The sequence below is a fragment of the Sminthopsis crassicaudata genome, chromosome 1 (assembly GCF_048593235.1).
Source record: "Sminthopsis crassicaudata isolate SCR6 chromosome 1, ASM4859323v1, whole genome shotgun sequence".
In the NCBI taxonomy this organism is placed as follows: Eukaryota; Metazoa; Chordata; class Mammalia; order Dasyuromorphia; family Dasyuridae; genus Sminthopsis; species Sminthopsis crassicaudata.
Window position 1 is genome coordinate 292104236 of NC_133617.1, and position 22432 is coordinate 292126667.

General features: G+C 32.3%; 1 protein-coding gene across 2 annotated transcripts in view; it reads right to left on the reverse strand.

Annotated features, from left to right (window-relative positions):
- The window catches only part of PAG1 (phosphoprotein membrane anchor with glycosphingolipid microdomains 1), a 220375-nt gene that overhangs the window by 54258 nt on the left and 143685 nt on the right, over window positions 1–22432 (reverse strand). Inside the window, exon 3 of one of the 2 annotated variants that reach the window (XM_074278959.1) lies at window positions 20438–20511. The exons of the other annotated variant lie outside the window; for it this stretch is intronic. The gene's annotated coding sequence lies outside the window, so the exon portion shown is untranslated. The remainder of the gene's footprint in view (window positions 1–20437; window positions 20512–22432) is intronic. 2 annotated transcript variants of the gene reach the window in all.

Genomic DNA, 22432 nt, shown 5'->3' on the forward strand with positions numbered 1-22432 from the left:
CAGAAAGTGGAGGAGGAAGTGGAAAGGAAAAAGATTGAGGACAAATTAGGAGACCGTTACAACAGACAGGGTGAGCGGTAATGAGGGTCTGAACTGAGACAGAGGCTGTATCAGTAGATAAGAGAATAGATGGGTATGGGATGTTGTAGAGGTAGGATCAATAAGGCTTGGCAACTGATTGATGCGAGAGTTGAAGGAAAAGGAAAAATCAATGATGACTCACTCTAAAGTTGTGAATGTGGGAGACCAGAAGAATGGTGGTACTGTCAAAAATAGAAAGTTTAGAGGAACTATCTGTATTGGAGAAAATAAGAAGGTGAGTTTGAGACATCTAATGGATAGCTAAGTGCAGATGTCCAAAAGGCAATTAGTGGGACTCAGATTCAGGAGGGAGATTAGAGTTGATGTATAACTTCTAAAATTTTATAAGAAGAGATAATAAGGCAGTTAGGTGGCCCAGTGGACAGAACATTGGGCCTGGAGTCAGGAGGACCTGAATTCCAATTTGACCTCAGATACTTACCAGTTTATGACCTTGGACAAATCACTTAACTCTGTTTAGCTCAGTTTCTCATCTGTAAAATGAGCTGGGGAAGGAAATGGCAAATTACTCCAATATCTTTGCCAATAAAAGTCTGAATGGAGTCCCAGAGAGTCAAATATAACTGAAATGACTCAACAAACCAACAGCAACATAAAGAAGACAATCAAACCTAAAGGAGCTAAACAAATCACCAAAGAAGGAAGCAGAGAAAGAAGAGGCTCTAAGAGCCAAAACAGAATGTCTTTTTCAGAGGGGGCCTGTAGGTAATGACATGGAAAAGTTAAAGCAGAATGTTAGGAGCAGAACCAAGAGAAAACAGTGCTATCCAATCAAGGAGGAAGAGGGGAAGTGGAAGAATGTCAAAAACTGCAGAGCAGAAAAGTGAAACAAGGAATGAAAAAAAAAATTGAGAGATCACAAAAAAACAGATTTACAATGAGAAAGAATCTTAGAAGTCTTTTACTTCAATTTCATCATTTTGCTTACACACATAAAGGCTTGGGGGGAGAGGGATTTGAATGTCTTCTGCATAAACAGAATTTGAACCCAGGTCCATTCCCTCCAAATCCTGTCCTCTTTCTGCTGTACCTATTCCTGTCTTTTGTTGGTAATCTTAGAGAAGGTAGCCTTTCAGTAAAATCTTTCAGATTACAAGAAACTGAGAAGTGAATGAGATCTGAGGAAATAAAAGGCATAGAGTATAGATGACTGTTTCAAGAAATTTGGCTGTGAAAGGAAGAGCTATAGCATATTAGCTTGAAGAAATGACAATGATATTATCAATTTTTTTAAGGATAGGAAAGTCCCTGAGCCTCAAAAAACTAACATTTAAAAAAATAATATTATAGACTATTTGAGGGCAGTTTCCATATTTCATCAATGAAATCAGACTGTTTACAGAGCCATCTGTCCTCATTATGATATAGTAGGAAAATGATAAAGTTGGAGTTAGCAGAGTATTGGGTTCAAATTCTACCACTGCTAATTGCTAATTGTGTGATGCTGAACATATCATCACTTCTGTTAAGCTTCAGTTTCCTTATCTGCAAAACAGGGACATCTGTAGGGTAATCTCACAGTAATGTTGGGAGGATTGTGTAGTACTTTATAAACCTTAGAGACATACTTGTCAGTTAATGTTAATATACATTTTAGAATTATACATTAGAATTAGAATACATTAATATACAATTTAGAAAATAATTGGTTTACTATATATAATTTGTGACAGCTTACTATTTACATCCTTTTAGTAAAAACCTAATGGCTCTTCTATGTGTTACCATTAAAGCAACTACTATGGTTGTTACAATTTTTGGTAAATTTCTTTTCTTTTCTTTTTTTTTTTTTTTTTTGTATTTCTTTCTCAACTACTTCATCACTTCCAAATCTCATTTATTTTATCACTTATATTCTATGTTCTATTTTTCTTCAGGAAAAACATAGCAATATTATATCCGTATATAGAAGTTGAGGGGCATGTAGCACATTGGATAAGCCTTGAAGAACACCCAGATTCAAGTCCTGTCTCACATATTGGCTGTGTGACCCTGTGTAAGTTATTAACTTCTTAGAGTATAAGGCAAATCTTTAAGACTGTAAGTTGAAGAAAAGGTGCCAAGTTGCACTTGTAGAAAGACCTTCATAACCCTGGCGTTTCTTGTAACAGTGAAATCATTAGTCCAATCCTAGCTTTATATAAAACCCTGATCACTGGAGTACAGGCTCAAAAATTTTTATATTCATTTATATCAACAAATATCCAACTAAATTCAACTTCAGTTCTTTCAACTTTTTAAATTTGATTAAATCATAGTAACTATATTTTATTACCTTATTTCTATTCTGCAACAAAGAAATATAATTCTATATTCTATTCCTGTGGCTAAGGGCAGTAAAAGGTAATCTATATAGTCCTTGGGAAAGGATCTTCAAAAACTGTATTTTTTTTTCTTAAAATGACCTGATAGTTAATCAGATAAGACCTTATAAGATGAATGCTAATGAACAATTTAGAAAATTTTCATAGCTTATGAAAAGCAGGTATTATCCCTCAGGATTCTTTCTTGGGTTTAAATGTTTACCGCTACTTATGAACTCTGAAAATGACAGAGGTCATAGATCAGGTTATAGTTCAAAATGATTGACCTCTATGCCATCTCTTCTCAAAGGTAAGTTTTTCTGGCTTCTTAAATTCACCTTTGGACCACAATTTTAAGTGTTTGTTTGTTTGTTTGTTTGTTTAGCATAGTTAGCCTCTTCTGGACAGGCTTCAGCTTGTTACTGGCTCTACCTCAAAAGAATGAAGAAATTCCTAATAACCAATACCAAAGAGAGATGAAACCTAATTTTTGATAAGTAATGGGCTCACTTCTCTGGTGATGTTCAGAGCTTGTAAGTAGTGATTTGGACAGGATGTTGTAGAGAGAAGGACACATTCAGGTAGATTTATTCTCTAAGATACATTTTAAGTCTAAGAGTTCAACATCCTAATATAATCTAATCTAATATCATCTTTCTAATATCAATATACATCTCCTACAAACTCTGAAGGGCACTGGGCAGAATGTTTTGGAGTATATTGGCATTGTATTTCTTCTAATTAGAAGGATACATTTCTAATGTTTTTTATTCAGGAAATGAAAGTTTTTGAGCATTGTTTATAGAAGTGTAATGTAAAGTTGTGGAGTTTCTTTTAAAGTTTTGACTAGTTAGCCTATGAGTGTCTAATTCTCAAATTCCATGATTCTGTTACTAAACTGTAATCAATCTAGTATAAGCAACTAAAATTATTGAGTATTATGGGTGTCAGAACTTAGACAATTAGTTATTCTTAGTTATATTAGGTATACATAGAAATGTTTTAAAAGTTTATTACATGAGAAAAATAATTTAAAGGATAAAGTAATCCAGTGTTTTAAAAGCCCAACATTTTAGATCACAATCATTATGCCCATTAATGTATAAAATCCCTACTTTCATGTCACCGTAATTGTGTTTAATAGTGAATGAGATGGCTTTTTGGGGGGAAAAAAGTAGCATTTCTACCAGTTTCAAAGAGGAAAACAACATATTCCAAATACTCCTAAGAAAATCGAACATTTCTCATTGCATGTGTGAAACTAGACATTAATTTGCCTAAAATGTTATTAATACACTGTCTAGACATCCATTAAACATCCCTAATGAATAATGTGGAAAATATAAAAGTAGAATTGAATCCTGTGAGATTAACCATTTAATTATTTCTCATGTAACGATTAAGAAAGACCTCAAAGAAAAAAAAAATTATTCTAAAATCATTGTGAGACAAGTAGTTTTGCTAATTATTAAGAGTAGATTTTTGCAGGAAAAAAATCATATTTTGAATATCAAGTCAGTCAATGACAACCAGTAAATCCAGCTCTTTAATCTAATTGCCATTGGGAAGAGAAAGATTAGTCTTTGTTCTCTGCTCACTGGTTTAAATAATACATAGCAAATGGCTTCATTCCAATTTTTTCTATAAGCAATTATTTATGGTGGTTATGTAATTAGTTTTTCTCAACAATCAAATTCTTAAAATATTTTTCAACATTTTTTACATGACTTTGAAAATATCTTTCTAAATAATCATGGGTATCCTTCCAGGTTTAAAAATTTTTGTATATATTGAAATCAGGCTATTTGTTTTGAGCAAAAAGTTAGACAAAAAATTATTAGACTAGAAAGGCTTTGAAAAGAGATTTAATGAAAGATTATTTAAAAACCAAGAGAATCCATTAGATTAAAAATGTTTGGCCATAAATGAAATGGACAGCTATACAAAATATAATAGATTCATTATATAGCCCTTTCCCAACTCTTGAAACATTTGATGATATCCTCAAAGCCTATGTCTTAGGATCTCAATATAAAGAAAAGATGATGAAAATTATATTGAAAAATATGGTTATAGATAAAGAAATAAAAGCAGATAAAGTACTGTGTATTATTGAGAAGTTTCACGTTTGCCACATCATGATTATTTGAAGAAGAAAGCCATAATGACACTGGACATGGTGAGCACCAAAAGATCCCATAAAAAAAATTGTCTTGATTTTTAACAGACAAAATCAATGCAACTATGTTTTCAGAGTAAACTGTATTTAATTAGATGATCCTCAGATAAGGGAAAAAAGGTCAGAACAATACTAAATACCAAATCAAGAGAAAGATTAGATTGGGGGAAAAGATAATAAATTTGGCTTTTGTAGTTCCAAACTTACATGTTTAAATATGTTTTTTTGTTCTGAAAAAGGGAAACTGGATACAAGGCTCTCACAATTTCTTAGAGAAATTTAACTGATATAAAACAATTACCAAAACAAAGAGGCTAAAAGAGCTCACAAAACCACCTTAATCAGTAAACACAATCTTTTTGAATAGTAAAAGAACATGGCAGACAATGTCAACATTGAGCATAAGCTTCTCTGCCAAAAATTAGAGGAAGATGGCTTACGATTATGACCGTAATACTGACACACCAAATACAGAACAACAGTTCACAAGAGAACAAGCTAAACCTGTGACCAAGATCAAGGACATTTTTGATGAGCCTTGGAAAGAAAACAGGTAGGGAGGAAAATGAAACAATTTGTCAGATATTTTATAGTGACCTAGCAATGATAGTATAACCACCACATTTGGTCTACCATGTTAATACCTGATGAGCTATATATGGAATTAGTAATTAACATTTTAGAAAAAAATGAAGCCATTAATATGGTTGGAAGAAATCTCTATGAGAAGTGACAAATCCAAAGGCACCTAGGTATCTCATTTCACGATTTCTTGATGTAGATTTCTAAAGAATGGAGAAGTTTACAAATGGTATTTTTTTAATCAAACAAACAAAAAAAAGCTACTGAAAAATATGGTACTTTCTGATGTCCTTGACAAGTTAACTATTTTTTGCTAAGAAGACTTCTAGTGAAAGCAAAATTTAAGAAACCCATTCCATTTTATACAGCTCCAGATACTAGGAAGTTTTTCCTTACATCAAACTTGGATTTCCTTCTCTGAAACTTGATCCCTTTGGTCCTAGTCATACCATCTGAGACAAATCAAATGTGTCTCTTTCACATGAGATCTTATGTTCCTGTCCTCATTTCAAGTTTTCTCTCCTTTACCTATTTCCAGTTGGGTCAGCTTATCAACATGATTTGGAGGACCTTTGCCATCATGGCTGTCCCCAAATTAAAGACATTTGTCCTAAAATGTGGCACCTTGAACTAAACATAGTACTCTAGATATGGGCTGACAGGAGCAGAGGACAGTGGGACTATTACCTTTCTTGTTTTGGATGCCATAAGGGCAGCCAGGTAGAACAGATAGATACATGCTTGGAATCAGGCCGATTTGAGTTCAAACCAGGTCTTAGACACTTACAAACTATATGATGCTGAAAAAGCCACTCAACCCTGTATACCTTGGTTTCCTCATCTATAAAATGAGCCAGAGAAAGAAACTGCAAATTACTCCAGTATCCTTGCCAACAAAACCCTACAGTATCACAAAGAGTCAGATACTACTCAAAATAACTAAACAGCAAGAAACATACTTACATAAACATTTTTCAGCTTCCATATTGCACCACTTATGCATTTTAAATTTGGAACTTAATAAAATATTTCACTTGTCCCCAGATAAACTGATATCTAACTATGCTTCCCATATTGTAAAAATATTCCCATATTCTCATACTTATTAAATTGGGTTTTTTTGTTTGTTTGTTTGTTTTTTGGGTTTGATAGCAGGAGTATGTAAGTAGATATATAGGTAAAGGAGAAGGGAATGAGTATTTATATATTTCTTATGTGCTAGGAGTTCTCATTTGATATTCATGATCCTGAGTAAAAAGTGCTGTTACATTCCCCGTTTTGCAGTTGAAAAAACTGAGGTTAAACAGAAGTTAAGTAACATAAGTAACACAACTATCTAGTGTCTGAGGTTGGATTTGAACTCAGGTCACTCTGACTCCAGACTTAGTCTCTATCCATTAAGCTGTTTTTTAGATTTAGGGAGAGAAAGGGAAAAGATTTGTAAACTGATGTGATATTTAGAAACATGTCCTGTGATTTTAGATAGATAGACTGTGTCTCTTTATCTAAACATTTCACATATTGGAGCCACCCTACATTTATCTCTACTACATTTATTATTTCACCTATTTGCTTTCTTGGTCACGCAATTCTTGAACACTTTTCTTCCCTCTTCCTTTCAGAAACAAACACTTCATATTGTAGTATATATACCTTCTTTCAAAAATCAGTAATCTATTTTTAATTGTGCTAGAGTCCATGTTTTTTTCTAGTATTATTTCTTAAATATGATTTCTATTCTATCCTGACCTTCTCTTGAATTTTCTAAGTATAAGCAGGCATATAAAAAGGTGTTCTTCAGTAAAAATACTTTTTTAAACATCAAAGACATATATGAAGAGAAAATTATGTGGGCTGATCATGCATCAAGAATTAGATATGACAGATGGCCAGACCAAGTGTTATATTAGTAACACTTGAGATATTAAAAGAATCAAAGGAAGCACCCCACATGTTAGGTGGATTCTCTGGAAGATTTATGGAAGACATGAAGGAGAAAAAAACAGGATAAGAAAGCATAGGGGGGGGTTATTATCTGTGTCAGCAGAGAAAGTAATCACACTGATAAAGTCAGAAATCCATCTAAATTATTCTTAATTTCTGAATATCTCATAGAATTGTCAATAAAGCACAGATGACTGTCAATGCTGAGATCTCATATAATTTTTAAAGGTGCTTTCAAATATAAAATGCTAAACAATATATATATTTTGATTATCTATAGTATATATCTAGCTATATAAAAATAGTAAAATAATATGACATTTTGCTGGTTACAGGCTCAATTCCAATATTTTTAGGTGCATGTCAGTGCTAAAGGGAGGTATATTTGTTAGAATTCTTAAGGATAAAAGACATAATAGAAATCAATATAACATTATAATGGCAATAATAATTTACCTTTATACTTCGGGCTATTTGGTATATCCATTGTTTTTATTTGTTGCTTACAACAAAAATATTTGCCTTACTAAGAAAGATAAGAGATATAAAACAGTATATGTTGTTTCTTATGAATGAGACTAAAACTACTGATGGTAAATTTATGTCTGTGCACAATTGTGACAAAAAACTTGACATTAACAGTCCTCTATATTCTTGATTTACAATTGTGGCTGCCTCTCAGGCTTTAACTGGACCAGTGTCATTGCCACCTTAAGAAATTTATTCTGTTTTTGTTTTTTCTTTTATTTTAGGTGGCCTCTGGTCAGCTTGCCATACTACACAAAACTCATCGGCCACTCTGCTGTCATCCATTTGAGACTCATTTTCAGTCTCATGCTGTACTTGTAAAGAACATCCATGTATTTCTGGTAGACTGTTTACATTATAGGATCTTCTTGCTGCTAATTTTTACTTTCAAGTATAAGATTATTGGAATAGGCAAAAAAACAAAAAACAAATATGGAAACCACTGTTGTTGTATATGACACATTTAGGAAAATGTTCTGATATTTAATGGAATTAATGATGAGCTTATTCCAACACCTGTGAAGCATTCATTCTCCTAAACATCTAATCTAGTTCCTTCACAAATATTTAATCTTTCCATATCCCTTCTCTTATCTTTCAACCATACTGACAAATGATGGGTCTATAATTATGTATGGATATGATATAAGACCATTGGACCAAATCACATAACCATATACAACAATGAGCCAGAAGCCAAACATTAGTCTGTTTCGGAGTTTTGGTGTCACAAAATAGAAAGTTATGTATTTATATGTCGATTATACTTATAAATGATGCTTTAATGTCTGTTAGATATATTCTGACCCAAACATATATTTATGAATTGACATCTGGATCAGCTATTTTTCTTTAACTAAATGGCTAATTAGAGTTTTATTAAATTTAAGTGAAAAATAGTCAGCAGTATCAAGATTATAAAACAACATTAGCTTAGAATAGCACAACTTTCATTGAAGCATAAAGCTCCAAGAGTTGCAGAATAAAAATGTACCCTGTTATAAATAAATTCAATGTAGGAAATTATGTTTCCACAAAACAGGATAAGTGGGAGATGATTATTTGATTAAATAAGGCATTCATCATAAGGATCCTTTAATTAACAAGTTTATTGCTCCACATAAGATCAAGTTTCGTTTAAAAAATTAGAATTTCTCAGAAAAAAAAATTTATATATAGTATGGTACAGCTCATAACACCTTTAAAGCCATGAAATTTCATAGCTGAAATGGAGATTAAAAAAAGATCCAGTCTTTACTTTCTTATTTTACAAATAAGGAGCAGAAATTCAAAAGGTTAAGTGACCTCCTGTTGTTGTTTGTCCTTTATTCTCAAAGAGGACCACTTCATCAGAGAGGTGATGTCATGACATGCAAGAAAATTGGATTTAAGTGAGAGAGAGCTGTACAAGCTTACCTGCCTCACTTTCCCCTCCTGAGCTATCTGGATATAGTGGCTGGATACAGAATGCTAGATGGCTCTGCTTGCAGTGGGAGACCTTGGTCTTTTTAAACTTAACAAGTCTCAGTTTAACAGAGGCACTGTCTATTCAATGAATTAAGGCTGGGAAAGAACTGAGAAAAGAAGAGCTTCTTTTACCTAGTCAAAAAAAAAAAAAAATCTAATCTGGGAAAAGACCCTCAGATTTCTGAACTCATAGTTCCTGATTCTATGGTCAACATATCATGCTATTACTTAAACCATCCCAATGATGTTAATACAATAGTGATATTTGTATTCTCTTCTCATTTAAGTGGCACTGAATGCTAAGCATGAAATTTTGCCCATCTATGTGCAATGGAACAGATCCAGACTGAAAGTCTCTGAGACTCAAATAATAAGCAATACATAAAGTGGAACACACATATACAGGCACACACACTCCTGATGATCCTATTATTAGAAAATTTGGAAGTGAATAAAAAAAGGATAAAGTCTAACAAGTAAAATGAGGAATATTCTGAACCCCACTGTTTAGGTTGGCATATTTGATATTTGATTCTCTGTGTCAAATATTTCTACTGGCATTTGGACAGTTTTGAAACTACTTGTTATTAGATTTGTCTGTAAAAAGAAGGATGCATGAAGTCTGTTTTTTAGTAGTTTCTGTCCTTTTTGGGGGAGACTGTCCTTCTTTTCATGCTTCAAACACTGATGTATTCTCTAAGAAAGTAGCATTACATACAAACCTGTATTTTAAATCCTTTTTTCTGTTCTGTTATAGAATACCTTTTTTTGTGATGCAATGGGGGAAAGACCAACAACCCAATCTCCTCAGGACAGTTTTCTGAGAATCCTGTTCAGGCACTTAAAAACCAAGGAAGGAGACAGTCTAAGATGAGGCAGCTGACAGGAAGGGAGATAAGACTGTTTATTTGACATTCATAGGGTGGAGCTGCAGGAAGATAGAGGTTACAAAGGGCTCTTCAGATGGGTGAAGGTCATAGAAGGATTAAATGCTTGTCAAAAAGCCAGATCAGTTATTTGGGGGAATGAATACTTCACAGGTGAGGAAATAACCCTATCATTAATTCCAGTGGATCCAAGAACACTTTTCTAATGTTATAGTTTGGCAAAAAAAATCATCCCTATTTCCCTACTAGACTTTTAGTATGTCAACCACTTAAATTTGTGCCTATTTTTAAAAGTTATTTTAAACAACGGCAGAATAACTCTTGAAACAAAAGGACAACAATACAAGTCTTTGTTTACTGGTAGATTGTAATTTTAACTCCTCATATAAAAATAGAAAAAACTATCAAAAAAGTAACTAAAATCAAGACAAATATTTCATCAATCAAAGCAATAGTAATCAATCACAAATATCTATTAAATGCTTTCTATATGCTAAGCAGTGAGCTAAGTACCAGAGATAAGAGGGGAAAAAAACCAAAACCACAAAATAGCCTCTGCCTTCAAGAAGTTTATATCCAATTGAGGAGAAAAAAATTTATAGAAACAAGCATATACATATACATAGACACACGCACGCACAAACATACACACACACACACACACACCTTGAAATATACAAATACAAAAAAATACAAAATACAGTCTGAGGAAGGAACTATAGTAGAAATGAAGAGGAGGGGCTAGATGTGAGACATTTAAGAATCGTTGTCAATAAAAGAGTGATTTTTCTCAGTTATTAATGGTTGATTTGTTAATTCAGTGTTAAAGTCATACATTTAGAAAGGCACAAAATGCAATAATTACCAATATGACTTTACACAAACTTTATAAACCATAAGGTCCTCTATAAGTGTAATTTGTGGTTGCTATTACTGTTGATGTTTGGGGTGATACCTCCAACGTATATTGGGGTTCAGGCCAGTAGTCACATAAGTCCAAATCAAGGGGCAAAGATTTTATTATGCTGCTAAGAGTGAGCTTAATTCCAAGAGAAGTTGGTAAGTTAGTGAGCTAAAGTCCTTTTGTAAGGGTACTATAACCTGGGGGTTGGATATTAAACTTGGATTTCTAATAGGATACAGTAAAGTTAGAGTTTCCAGAGCTCTCCAACTGGGGTGAGAGACTTTAATCAAAAATCCACTTCAACAAAGGAGTCAGAGAGTAGCTAGACTTTCAGACTGTATGCAGTGATTCAGGCTTTCATATTGGTAAAGCTCACCTTGATACCCAGGACCTCATTACTATTATTAGAAAGCAATTTAATTTCTCTTAATAATACAGTGACATCTATATAATTGTAAAGAAACATAATTACTCATATTTATGACACTTTATAATTTATAAAACATTTTCCTTCCAACAATCCTGTTAAAAAGATAGTATAAGAGACCCCATTTTATAGATGAACAAATTGATTCTTCAAGAGATTAAATGGCTCCTTGTTACAATAGCTGAAGGAGCAAAGAGTTGAATCCAGTTTCTCTAAATGACTTCAGAACTAAATGCTCTGTCCACTAACTCATTCTGCCCCCTACATAGTAGATGCCATTTACTTGCATCCTGATAAAACTTTTTATTCAAAACAAAATATTCTTTTAGTTCAGTAATTTTTCAGTAGTGTTCAATTTTGTGATTTCATTTGGAATTTTCTTGGCAAAGATGCTGGAGTGATTTGTCATTTCTTTTTTCATCCCATTTTACATATGAGGAAACTTAAACAGGGTTAAGCCCAGGATCACAAAGCTAGTAAGGTCTAAGGCCAGGTTTAAACTCAGAAAGATCAGTTTTTCTGACTATAGGTCTGATACTTTATCCACTGAGCCACTTATCTACCCTACAATATTGTTTATGAGAACTGGGTGAAGGATGAAAACCAAAGGGGGGGGGTTGCTCCTCCTTGTGTATCACATATGCCAAAAAGCAATTATAAATGATATGTAAATAAATGAATTTGGCTGTGTTCTCATAAAAATATATTTATGGGCAGTGAAACTTCAACTTCATATAATTTTCATGCATGATAAAACAAAATTATTTTGTTTTTAATCATTTAAAAATGCAAAATCCTTTCTTAGATGTCAGGTTATTCAAAACAGGTGGTGAGTTGGATTTGGCCCACTGGCAATTTGCTAACCCATGATCTAAAACTAAACTCTCAATGGACAGGTACTCAACTATGGTTTAGTCTGGGAAGACATGTTGATTAACGGTAGTTTATTAGGACTGGTATAAATACATTCATATACATATACACACATAGTTAATCACTCAGAATAGACTTGATATTCATAATGGTTCTGTATATTTGTTCTTTGAGGACCAGAATAGTTCATAGAAGTTCATTACCAGATTGATTACAGACTAATAAACTTTTTTGGTCACAACAAATATTAAGAACCATCTAATAAATGACAAGAAAGTGAGACCTACATTGTTGGAATGGGTATTGCTGACACTTTTTGGTCTCAGGACTCATAATCTTAAACATCGAATACCCAGTAAAGAGTTTTAGTGTGTATGTATGTGTATGTGTGTGTGTGTGTGTATGTGTGTGTATATATCTATATATCTATATATATATGAAATAAAGAGAGAGAAAGAGAAAGAGAGAGAGAGAGAGAGAGAGAGAGAGAGAGAGAGAGAGAGAGAGAGAGAGAGAGAGAGAAGAGATTTTTGTCACATTAGAAATTGATCTAGTATTATTTCCTGATTATCTCTCTCCAGGCTATACAGGTGATTCTAATCAGGACTTTCTCTACCTGGCCACCTCAGACACTTATTCTTTATACCACCCTAACAGCTCTTTAGTATATTATCTTCCTACTAGAATGTAAGCTCCTTGAGGCAGGGACTGCTTTTGTTTTTTACTTCTATTTCTCAGAACCTACTTAGCAAAATGCCTAACACACAAAGTAAGACCTTAATAAATGTTGTAGACAGACTAAAAATAGTTCTGACCTCCCTGATTTCTTCAAAGAATCTCAAAGACCACAGAGGTCCCTGGTCCAAATTTGAGTACTGCTATTCTATAGAATACAATAATATATCATTCTTCAAAAATACATATATTTTTAGAAATATAAACTATTATCACAGCATTCGTTTTATAGACAATAAATCACATTTTATATACAAAGTATCCCAAAAGTCTTGATGCTATTTTTAAGCTTTAATAGTTTCAGAATTATAAAGATTATAAACTTAAAAAACACGTGAAAAGTTAATAATTAAATTTTTATATCTACTTAGATTTCTGAATTTGGAATTATAAAATTTTGAATTTAAATTTTAGTAAGCCAGAGTATTTCTTTGATTTGTTTGGAGTACAGATTAAGTAGTTTTATTGCTGAATCAAAGATGTGCTCAGTTTTACAGCCCTTTAGCCATAGTTCCAAATTATTTACCAGAATAGCTGGACTAGTCAAATCTATCAACAATTTATTAGTACACCTATTTTTTTTTTTAAATCTCTGGGCATCCATCATTTCTGAGAGATGTGAACAGGTCCTTCAGAGCTATTTTAATTTACACTTCTCTGAACAATAGTGACAGAGCATTTTTATATGATAATTAATAGCTTTGATTTCTTCTAAAAATTGGCTGTTCATATACTTATTCCATTTATCAATTGATGAATGGCTCTTATTTTTTATAAATTTGACTAAGTAACCTTTATATTTGAAAATTAAGGCCTTTACTAAAGGAAACGCTGTAATTTTTTTTTTTTTTTATGACCACATTCATTGTCTGTGCTAGTACCTTTTAGCAGCAGGTATTTGGAAGTTTATTTTTAAAAATTAGGTCTATTTTTGGATTTGCTTTTTCCAAAATCTACTGCCTTTTTTTACTTTAGCTGAAGTATAATAGATTCTGCTCTAAGATTTTAATTGTCTTTATGTTTCAAGTGTGTCTCTTGTATACAAGCAGATAATTGGATTCTTGTTTCTAATCTATTCTATTATCTGTTTCCATTTTATAAGTTAGTTCTTCCATTTACATTCACAGTTATGATTGTTGTGTTTTTCCCTTCATTCTATTTTCTTTTGACTATCATTCTCTCTCTTTTTTATGCTGCTACTTTTCAAGAGTCAGTTTTGCTTCTGACTACTGCTTTCCTTAATCTGTTCTTCCTTTTGTTATCTTCCCTTTCCCCTTTTCCCCCATATCTTGTATCTCCTGTATCCCCTTCTACACTTATTTTCCTATTGGATAAGATCTCTCTTTTTCACCCTTTTTTTTTTTCTTTTAAATCATGACAACATAATTGACTTACACATGCCCTCTATCTATATAGATTCTTAACTGCTCTAATAATAAGATCTTAGAAGCTGCATTCCCATATTAGATTGTAAACAGTTTAACTTTACCGATTCTCTTTTGACTACTCTTTCATGTTTGCTTTTTGATGTATCTTTCCGGTCTTGTGTTAGAACATAACATTTTAAATCACATTTTCTATTCAGCTCTTTTCATCAGGTATGCTTGAAAGTCTATTTCATTAGATATTCATTTTCCCCCTGAAAGATTATAATGAATTTTGCTGGGAAGTTGCTATTGGCGGAAACCTAGTTCCTTTGCATTCTGGGATATTAGATCAGAGTCTAAGCTCTCCAATTCTCTAATATGTTGTTGTTAAGTCTCTTGTGATCCTGACCATGGTTCCATGATAATCTGAATTGTTTCTTTCTTGCTATTTGCAATATTTTCTTGTCCTGAGAGTTTTGGAATTTGATTCATATTCCTAGGAATTTTGGGAACAGCAAATTCTTTCAATTTCTATTTTATCCTTTGAATCTGAAGTATTGGGGCAGTTTTCCTTGATAATTTATTGAAAGATGATGCCCAGGATATTTTTTTTATTCCAGCTTTCAGATAGTCCAATAATTTTAAAATTGTGTCTCTGTGATCAATTTTCCAAGGCAGTTATTTTTCTGGTAAGTTATTTGACATTTTCTACTATTTTTTTCTATATACTACATATTTTTTTCTACTATATTCTTGTGACTTTGTTTTGTTGTTTCTTGATGTCTAATAATAGTTTCCACTTGTATAATTCTAACTTTTAAGAAATTATTTTCTTCATGAATTTTTGTGCCTCTTTTAATTGTTAGGCCAATTCTGTTTTTCCATGCTGGTGTTCCTATTCCACTCTAGGTCCATTCCTACCCTAATTCCTACATAGACCTCTCCGGCTGGCCTTTTAATAGACTGGAAAAAAATTCACCTTGAACTCTCATTGCTTCTGTTGCTTCAAAAATGTAATTTGAGGAGCTATTTTAAAAGTTGTGTGGAGGAGAATATTGGAAGAATTCAGCTGGGTTGCTATCTGTTTTTCTACATTTAGGCTCTGTCCCTTGATACTGTCCAAGATCTGTTCATCCTTCTAATTCAAATTTTTTCTTCATTAGATAAAGTACTGGATTATATCCACACAATTTTCTAGAAATATAACTTCCATGAATATCAAAATAAACTACTATGCATTTTAAACAGCGTTATGTAATTCTTATCTCATTTTCTATTTATGTAATCCTTATCTATTTTCTAAGATATTATTATCTTAGACCCTCTGAGTCTCAGTTTTCTGTAACACAAAGAATTAAGTGATTTCTAAAATTCTCTTTGAACTTTAAATCCAGTGATATGGCATGATATTTAGCAAAGGAGCATAACAAATATTTGAACACTGTATGTTTTTATGCAAGCTTTGACATCATGGTGAAAGTGTGAAGTGGGATAAAACAGTATTCAGTCTAATACTAGTTAAATGAGATAATTTTCTAAGATCCCTTATAGACCAAGAATCCCATGATTCTAACAAGCATTATATCTCCCGAATTGGATTCTAAAGGAATTTTTACTTCATCTCAATCGTTCAAGTGTCAGTGCTTTATAAAGCTGTAATGTTCAGGCTAGCTTTCTCAGGGTCCTCCTGAAGGACCTTGGTCTCAGCTGGATAGTCACCACTAGGATGGACAAGAATAGAGTCCAAAGTCTTTGTCTCTTACACAGTCTGTGTCTGTCATAGTCTGACCCAGTCTCATTTTGACCCAGTCTCATCCAGTAGTCTGCTAGTCTGCCCATCTCAGTCTCCCTCTGAGTCTGACATTGTCCCCAACTTAATACCTGATTATAATTACATCATTATACTATACTGAGTGTGTGTGAACTAGAGAACCATTCCATCACCATGCTAAGTACTAAGTATATGTATATTAGAGAACCATTATCTTATCAATTCCACTGAGTTAACATCTTGTTTCAAGTATACTTTTCCAGAGTTCTGGCTATCTACAGGTAGAAAATAGGATGTAGGGTTCTCTACATAAACCATTTTAACAAATTCCATTATAAAGAAATAATAAAATATTATTTGAAAACAGTTAGCTATTTTCCTTTAGTCTCTTTTTTTCCAACTGACATTACTACTTGGATATCTTAGTAGCCATATTTCCCAAGAGAAAGAAAATATAGTCTCTTTTAATGAAATCAAAGGAATACCAGAAATTTATGCAAGAATTCGTTATTCTATACAGTTAGCATTCAGTACAGTTTGGCTAATTCTCAGAGAATAGTGATGGCAGGGCACTGAATGAAATCAATAAGAATTTATAAATATCATTCCTCATTTGGTTACAAAAATCTTTAAAAATAATTCTTATGTACCAAAAAAGCTCCTGACATTTAAATTGAAATATATTATTTTTTTGTATTTAGTTGCATTTCCTTAGTTCATCATTTCTATTCATCAGATATTTATTTTCTCTGTAGCAAAGAAAGTCATTATGGTAACTGTTACCAAACTTGGTCAGTTCTAACAAATTATATACTTTGATCCTAACAAATCGCATACTTTACCAAAATAAAAGTCATGAAGTGTAAATTTCTTTCTACTTTCTCCATTCTTATTTTACCTCTCTATTCAACAGGGGAAGAATCTATAACATTTAACAAACTCTGAAAATAGGTTTTGAGTAGTAACATTAACTTTCAAAGAGTTTATAACTAAGAAGTTTGATAAAAATAGCATTTTGTTTCCTGCTTTGGATAATAAAATCAAGTAATTATTTCATGAGTTGTTTTGAAAAGGCAAATTTTGTGGGACATCTTTTTTAAAAGATGTGGTATTTCTGTTTTGTTTTGTTTTTTCTCCAATAGTTGGTATGCATAGAAGCAAAACATTGTCAAGGAGCAAAAGGATCAGGGAGAGAGAGGACAAACAGGATGGAAGGAAATACACAGTAATCATAAAGAGAAATGTGAATGGGTCTCTCTCATAAAATGGAAGTGGATAGTAGAAAAGATCAAAAACCAGAATCCTACAATATATTGTTTACAAGAAACACACTTTGAAGCAGAGAAGTTAAGGGGTTGCAACAGAATTCATTATGCTTCCATAGAAGAAAAAAAAAAGCAGAGTTAGCAAGAATGATCTCAAAGCAAAAGCAAAAATAGACCTAATTAAAAGGTATCAGACAATAAAGTAATAGTAACATATTGAACATATATACACAAATCATACAGTATCCAAATTCTTAAAGAAGTTGAGTTACAGGTTCACAACTAAACAATAAATAGAGAGCTATATAAAATGTAAGATGAATAATTTTGATTATATTACATTAAAAAATTTTTTTTACAAAAACAAAACCAACGTAACCAAGATTAGAAGAAAAGCATAAAGCTGGAAAAACAATCTTTACAGCAAGTGTTTCTGATAAAGGCCTGATTTTTCTCAAAATTGAGTCAAATTCAAAAGAATATAAACCATTCCCCAAATTGATAAATGGTCAAAGGATATAAACAGGCAGTTTTCAGATGAAGAAATTAAAGCTATCTATAGGCATATGGAAAAATGCTCTAAATCACTTTTGATTAGAGAAATGCATATAAAAACAATTCTGAGGTACCAGTACCACTTCATACCTTCATATTGTTTCATATGACAAAAAAAGGAAAAAAATATAAATGTTGAAGAAAATGTGGGAAAATTGAGATACTAATGCACTGTTGGTGGACTTATGAACTGTTTGAAACATTCTGGAAAGAAATTTGGCCCTATGGCTCAAAGGTCAACCAAACTATGTATATCTGTTCTACCATTACTAGTTCTGCATCTTAAAGAGATAATAAAAAGGGAGGAAAAACTTATATATGCAAAAAATATGGCACCCTTTAATTTTGGGGATACAAAAGAAATGAACATGGCTGAACAAATTGTAGTATATGAGTATGATGGAATAATACTATGCAATAAGAATGATAAACAGGCAGATTTCAGCAAAACTTGGTAAGACTTGCATTAACCGATACAAAGTAAAATGAGCAGTACCAGGGAAACATTGTACACATTATTAGCAACATTGTGATGAACAACTATGAATGACTCAGTTCTTTTCAGTAACATAATGCTATAAGACAAATACAAAATAATGATGAAAAAATGCCAACCACATACATTTAAAGAACACATGGTCTCTGAATGCAGATCTCAAATCATACTTTCTTCACTTTATTTTTTTATGTGTGTTTTTCCTATTGATCTGTTTCTTTTTTTGTAATTGTGATTAATATGGAAATGTTTTACATGATAGCATATGTATAACTGATTTAAAATTCCCTACCATTTTAAGAAAAGGGAAGAGGGAAGAGAAAAATTGGAACTCAGTCTTGTAAAAATGAATACTAAAAATTGTCTTGATGTGTAAATGGGAAAAAATACTATTTTAAAAAAACAGCCAAAAACTCACTCTATCATTGGAGCTAACATTCTATGGGAAGTGACAGAGAGTACATATGCACAAAATGTATGTACATATGCAAAAGTAACAAAATGTATGTACATATGCAAAAGTAAGTAAATACCAAGTATAAACTAATTTAAAGAGTGAGAGAGCGTTAATAACTGAAGGGATGAAGGAATCAGGAGACTCACTGAGAATCTTCCTGACTCCAAGCCCAGTACTCTATCCACTGCACCAAGGTACTTTAAAAATGGGACAAGTCCCAAGTACTACAACAGTTCCAAAAAGATTAAAAGGACTACAGAATGGTCTTCAAAATATTTAGTGGAGTCTCTTCAAAAGATTAAGAGAAATATGTGCATTAAGAATTGCAATGGATTATATAAGGCTAGGAGGAATTGCCATCTGTATAGTGGAGGGAATTCCAATCAATACTATTGAACTCATGGATCCATCTAAAGTTTAAGTACATATGACAGCATTGCTTGTAGCAAATTAAGGCAGAGCATCACTACATGGAGGCTGATTTTCATCCTGAACTACTTTTAGAATAACTACCAAATCTAACTCAGCATTTGTGAGATGGAAATTTAGGGCAAAGAGCTTCCTACCATGTTGTTGGAAATATAACTTCTTCTACTTTAAATTTTCTTCTTCATATTTTTTACTTCATCAAGCCTACAATTTTTTTTTTTTACTTCTACTCAGGCTTCAAAATTGGTGAATTACTAATTACTAAGAAGAGACTATAAAAAGCTCACATCCTAAAATATCCCCATTCTCCTTCCCCATCAAAGCTTCAGGGCTCTCACTGTCAGGAATGGTCATTGTTATTAAGCTGAATGTAAAAGGCAGGCCTACATATCAGATATTTTCTTCCTTTGCTATACTGTAATCCAAATCCAGGAATGAAATAGTCAACATGGACTATCTCTTCTTCTGCACAAAGGCAAGTTTAAAATAAATTGAGGAAATGCAAACAAATGAATGATTTCCTAATTTTATACAAGCACAAAGTCAACATTTGGCTCCCCTACACAGCATTTGCTAAGGTCCAACTTAGACATATAAACTTTTATTAGGGACAACATTAAAATATCACTTAAATTACTACAGATTCTATTAACTATTAATAAGTGCATTATATTGTTATCATAATGCAATGCATCAAAATAAATTAGCATGAAATTTTTTTGAAATTTTTTGAAAATTTTTTATTTGAAAATTTTCAAAGCTAATTTACTTGGAATAACATTTTATTAATAGTTCATATAAATCAAGAAGTCTTTCCCAGGTGTCCTTTACCTTAGTTCTTTCCCTCTGTGATTATCTTCAGTTTATTCAGTATATATCTTACTTGTATTAATTGTTTTCATGTTATCTCCCTTATGAGCACTATCAAGGATTTTTGTTTATTTGTTTTAGAAGGGGAGGGATTTTTTTGGGTTCCTTTCTTTGTATTCTTAGAATTTAGAACAGTACCTGGCACATAGCAGGTACTTAATAAATGTTTGTTGATTTGACTTGTCATACTTTTTTTTTAATGTTCATGTTTTGCCATGTTCATATGCTCAGCAGAGACTTACCACAAATGGCAACGTAACAACTGCTATCATTTTATTAATATATTTGACTCTCACCTGCCAACAGTATTGTTTTGGAAAGCTGATGTCATGCAATTCTTCCTTTGATAGAATCCAATCATACAAGTGTGCTGAAAAAAAATGATGAATAATTTTTTAATGTTAAAAGCTATGTGATGCATATCATTCATTACAACACCAAAACATTTCTGTTTTCTCTTTCATTTCCTTTACAAAGATACTACCCTATTAATCTGAAACCAGACTTTTCCCCAACTAAATGACGAATACAAATTCTTGCCAGTAAGAAACCTGGTCCTAATTTATCCAGGATCTTTCTAGAAATGCTATTTTTTTTCTGAAAATAGATGGAATGGTTTTGATAACTCCAGCTAAGAAAAAGCTGGCATATTTCAAGCTAACACAATTCTGACCAATTTTAAGATAACTCGGGATAAATGATATAAGAAAAATCTACATTTCTACTCCAGATGTTATAAAGAACATTCTAGATCCCTGAATAAGTTGAACTGAAGATAGATATTAAAATGTGACATAAATGTATCTTTAATATGTCAAATTCTGTGAGCCTGATGTTGAAGAATGATGACTAGAAAATACCAAGGGATTTAGAGTGGAAAAAAAAAAATACTGACCGATTAGCAAATTACAACCAAAGTTTCAGGTGCTAATGGAAAGGTTCAGGGAATTAATTTACTCATGGCTCTTCTCTTTAATTATGCCAAGAGATGAATTTAGCAATTTAAAAAATATAATAATAGACTAGTCCTAATAGCACATGTCAATAACTTCTCTGATAATCATGTCCTATTTGGAAAATTTGGCTTTAGGTTAAAGATGCCAATCTTGACCATCAACTGCTATCTAAGTTGCAAAGCAAAGAAGAAAAGTATAAAATAATTCTGATTGTGGCTTTATGGGAAATATATATCTAGATAGAAGAATTCTTTCCATCTAACTAACTGTATATAATAAGCTGCAAAATTTCCATGTGAATTATTCTTGGTTTTGATATTAAATTTGTGGAAGGGACAGCTAGGTGGCTTAGTGGATAGAATCCTGGAGGTAGAGTCAGGAGGATCTGAGTCCAACCCAGCCTTAGACACTTGATACCTTACTACTATATGACCGTGAGGAAATCATTTAATTCTGATTGCCTTGCCAAAAGAAAAAAATTGAAGGGACAGCCCACCCATCTTTTGTATTAGGATATAATTCACAAATTACCCATAAATGAAATAATAACAAGGAAATTAATTACAGCCTTAGTGGTGGTATCCTATCATGTCATTTGGTAGTTCTTACTCATAGTAAATTTAGGTGTTAAGATGCATTAAAAAATTCTACAATATTTTATATGCTTATGTATTCTCAAGAAAGTGAGAGCCAGGTCTACGGGATACAGATGACTTTTTTGGTCATACATATGATGATGTTTCTTAAAAGATTCTACATGGTAGTATTATTTTAATGTTGATTAAGAAAAATAACCATCAATTCTCCAATACTCTAATTAGTGGATTTATAGGAACCCACACAGAATAAGAGTCAATTGTGTACATTTGTTGCATTTAAAAAGTACTGACTATATTTACCAAATAATTCAAACCAGTGTTTGTGCTTTGTTCTTCACTTTGCTAATGCAGTGAAAAGTAAGACTGCTTTGGGAGTAGTAGAGATTCCTTCCTCTAGTATTTAGAGAATGTATGGGGGAAAAAAGTCGATAAATTCTCATATTAGCTCTATGACTTCAGTCATTAGTCAATAGCCACAGCATTTGGGTTATGAATCTAAAGCTGTTCAGCAGAGAAAGGTATGTAAAGATGAGAATGCTAATAAAAGAAAAAAGGAGCAATAGATAAGTTATCTAATTTCAGGATGGGCCAATAAGACTATGAAAGAAGAAAGCACAGCAGCATGTGGGAAAGTGAAAGGCAGAATCTAGAAGACAGTTGCTTAAAGAAACTCAATAATGTTGAAAATAGTTTTATTATTTATTTTCAAAAGTGCAAATATTGGCTTCCTGCCAAT